At 34.7% G+C, this 3,558-nt stretch overlaps 1 long non-coding RNA gene across 1 annotated transcript; it reads right to left on the bottom strand.

Annotated features, from left to right (window-relative positions):
- Positions 1 to 518: 518 nt before the first annotated feature.
- LOC148765782 (uncharacterized) lies at positions 519 to 2,361 on the bottom strand. Its single transcript, XR_016029274.1, has 4 exons — positions 2,141 to 2,361; positions 1,621 to 1,696; positions 1,119 to 1,229; positions 519 to 715 (listed from the first exon to the last, which is right to left on the bottom strand). It is a non-coding gene; the product is annotated as an uncharacterized LOC148765782 (long non-coding RNA).
- Positions 2,362 to 3,558: the final 1,197 nt, after the last annotated feature.

Below are 3,558 nucleotides of genomic sequence, written 5' to 3'. Positions count from 1 at the left end.
TAAAACCACCCCTAGCACTAACACTACAACACAAAACGTTATCTATAGCGCTCAAAAAATGCTATTGTAGGTTATTATAGCGCTTTTACAAACGCTATGTCCGCCGGAGCTATAATAGACCCTGACCCTTCTACAGCGTTTTATAAACGCTATCATAGGACATCTTTTTATAGCGTTTGTGTGGCGCTATCATCCTTTATGTTGTAGCACTATATCATTGCCATGTATTGTATTTGCAGCACTTTATAAACGCTATGTAATTGTATTTTGTAGCATTTTTTCCTGTGCTATTGTTTGAACATTTATTACATTCGCTAAACGCTATATTAAAATTAACTTTATTTTTGCCACTGCTTTGACTAGTTGCATACCATGAAAACTATTATATATCTATTGCTGCAAAATAGTAATTAACATACTTCAACTTAATAACAACAATAAATATATAATACTGTTTTTATACAGCTCCAAAAAATAATATAACAAAATAACAAAACATTCCATAAGATTTTATTATGATAACAAAGAAAAAGAAAGTGACATAAAGGCCTAAGCCGGTATAAATTCTATTCGATTCAATAGAATTCACTAAGTTACAAAAGGCATGAAATGAGAGTTATTTTGGAGAAGACCACTAGACCCAATGCGACAAGAATAATGCGAAAACCAGTAGATCAACATCCCATTTTCCACGCTCATATTTCCTCTAGTAGTACTGTTGAGGAAAAATAGAAATTTTAGGACGCAATATTTGAATAGTCAAGCATAAATTATCTGAACTAGCTAATTATACAACTATTGATAGGCAATAGCAACATATTATAGAGTCACGAGTCACCAAGAATAAGCTTTAGACAACGAAATAACAAATACTTTGTTTCTATGAGACAATACTAGTTTCTACTACAGGTAGAACATGATACGAGTAAATTACACCTTCATCATTGGAACTAAGCTTAAATCTACATGTTCATGCATGGATAGTGGAAAAATATACAGAGTAATTTATAAGCCCACATCTTGTTGTAATGGCAACATCATAATTAAAGTTATATCCATAAATGTATGCATGAGTGATGGAAGAATGTAGATAACAACAGTGCACATTATAAACTTACTTATTATTGCACTGTCATCTTTCTTTTTTTCCAATTGAGCGCCGGTAACATGCAGTTGGTTTATCAGCATTCATCAATGTAGTATTTGCATTTCCCATTTTGTTCAAATCTCTGTAAAATGTAACCATAGCTTGCATAACAACGGAATAACAAGGGTCAAAATATAAAAAAATAAAGATAAAACGAACTTTGCACTTACTCTGTACATTAACTTAATGAAATTCTAGAAAACAGAAAAACTAAGAACAACAAAATGATTCGGTATAAAAGAAATAATTGAGTGCAGGTTTTCTGATTTTTTTATCCATCTCTAATGCCAAATCAGTGAACACCTATCTAGGATTCACTAAATCATTTTGAAGAATTTCATCTTCAGTACCCAGTCATTATAGCTTAAAAGTCCTATGTCCTGATGAAAATTCAAGATAGGTGTATTTAAAATTATCACATACTTACAGAGATTGTTTTACTAAAACTTAAGTAAAAGGTAATAAGCATTTACCCTTATTTTCCTTGTTTAATAGGAGAGTCATTAGAGATCGAAATTTTCTTCAGGCTCTCGTATCCAGCTGCCTCCACTGCTCAGAACAATAAATATTACACGAAAGAATTATCCATCAACAAATCTAATTCCATAGACCTTTTTCTATCCTATAAGTTGAACCAAAAAGTTAATCGGACATTCATCGTGCAATTTGAGAAGTAACAGTTATGCTAGATCTGCAAACTTCAACAACTCAAAAGTAAAAACCAACAATTCCAAAACATGTGTGTGCTTGTGAATATATTGTATTTCACAAATAAATAATCCTCGCACATTCAGATATTCATAAATTTACAATTTTTTTGGTAGAAGAGTTTTTGTATTCAAGGGAAATAATGACTTTGAGAATCTAATCAGTATTCATTTTCTTCTAAGAACCCTAGAGCAATCTAATATTCGGTGGAGAAGAAACACAATAGAAATTTGGGGTTATTGCAAATAAATAGAAATTCAGAAAAATACAGAGAATCGGAGTTACCAATTATGGCTGGAAATCGTAAAGATGGTCTCGGTAAATCAATTTGTAGAGAGACAGACATAGTACTTTGGAAAGGTCGGACGGAGTATTTCACATGTCCGAGAAGAGAAGGATTCCGCTAGAAACATTCCGGCAAGACGATGCAGACTAATTGACGACCTCAGTTGGAGAGAGATGTCAGACTTGAACTGAGAATTTTTCCCTTCAGAAAATGGGGTTTGAAGAACAGGGGCGAGGACAAAGTCTTTTTTAAAGGAGTGCTAAGCGAACTTTTTTTCCGCGGCCCAATTATAGCGTTTCTTTAACTATTATAAACTAATTATAGCATTTACTATAAAAACGCTATAAGAATGTGCTATAAAAACCTAATTTTGTTGTGGTGTAACGCTTAGTGGACCACACACGTCTGAATGGATCAAATCCAAAAGACCCTCGGCTCGTTCCATCTTCCCTTTGAAGGGAGTCTTGGTCATTTTTCCTTTGAGGCAGGATACACAAGTTTCAAGTGATTTCACGTCCTCCAAGGAGAACATTCCTTCACTTACAAACTTGTCCATCCTTCTCAAGGAAATGTGACCTAGTCGAGCGTGCCAAAGTTGTGCGGGGTTAAGACTTATATCTTTTCGTTTTGCTGATATAACGTTAATAGGTATTTCATTTGGATTCAGTTCATATAAGTTGTTTATAAGTTGTCCCTTACAAATCATATTTTGTTCCTTTTGTATAATGCAAATCGAATTTCCAAAAACAAAAGTAAAACCTTCATTATCCAAAACAGGAATAGAAATAAGGTTTCGAATAAGTGACGGAACAAATAAACAATTGTTCAAAACAATGGAAAAACTAGAATCCAAAACAGAAAGATAAATTGTCCCAATGGCTTCAGCACCAACCCTTGCTCCGTTGCCCATTCTTAGGTAGGTCTCACCCACATTAAGCTTCCTACTTCTTGTCATGAGCTGCAAATCATTACAAAGATGTGAGCCACAACTAGTATCCAATACCCAAGCAGAAGATTTAACGGACAAGTTAACTTCAACTAAATACGTACCCTTTTCAGAACGTTTCTGATCGAGGTAAGCCTTGCAGTTGCGTCGCCAATGGCCCTTCTTTCCACAATGATGGCAAGCGTCATCAACTTGCTTGGTGACCTTGTCATTCTTCACTCCGCTCGACTCGCCCTTCTCAAGTTTCTTGCTCGGGCCGAAACTCCTTTCTTTCCTTTTCTTCTAGAAAGAACCTTTCTTTGCAGAAGGAGCAACTAGGAGAACTGATTTCTCCTTCTTGATCAACATGTTCAACAACTCATCCAATGGTGGATCGAGCTTGTTCATGTTGAAGTTCACTATGAACGATGCATGTATACGCAGCGGAATTTAAAATTTTTATATCGAACTAGTTTCGATTACATGCATAAA

This window comes from Erythranthe guttata, chromosome 13 (assembly GCF_056151865.1).
Source record: "Erythranthe guttata isolate IM_541 chromosome 13, IM_541, whole genome shotgun sequence".
Lineage (NCBI taxonomy): Eukaryota > Viridiplantae > Streptophyta > Magnoliopsida > Lamiales > Phrymaceae > Erythranthe > Erythranthe guttata.
The sequence above is the reverse complement of the archived record's forward strand: the minus strand, read 5'-3'. Positions and strand labels throughout refer to the sequence as shown.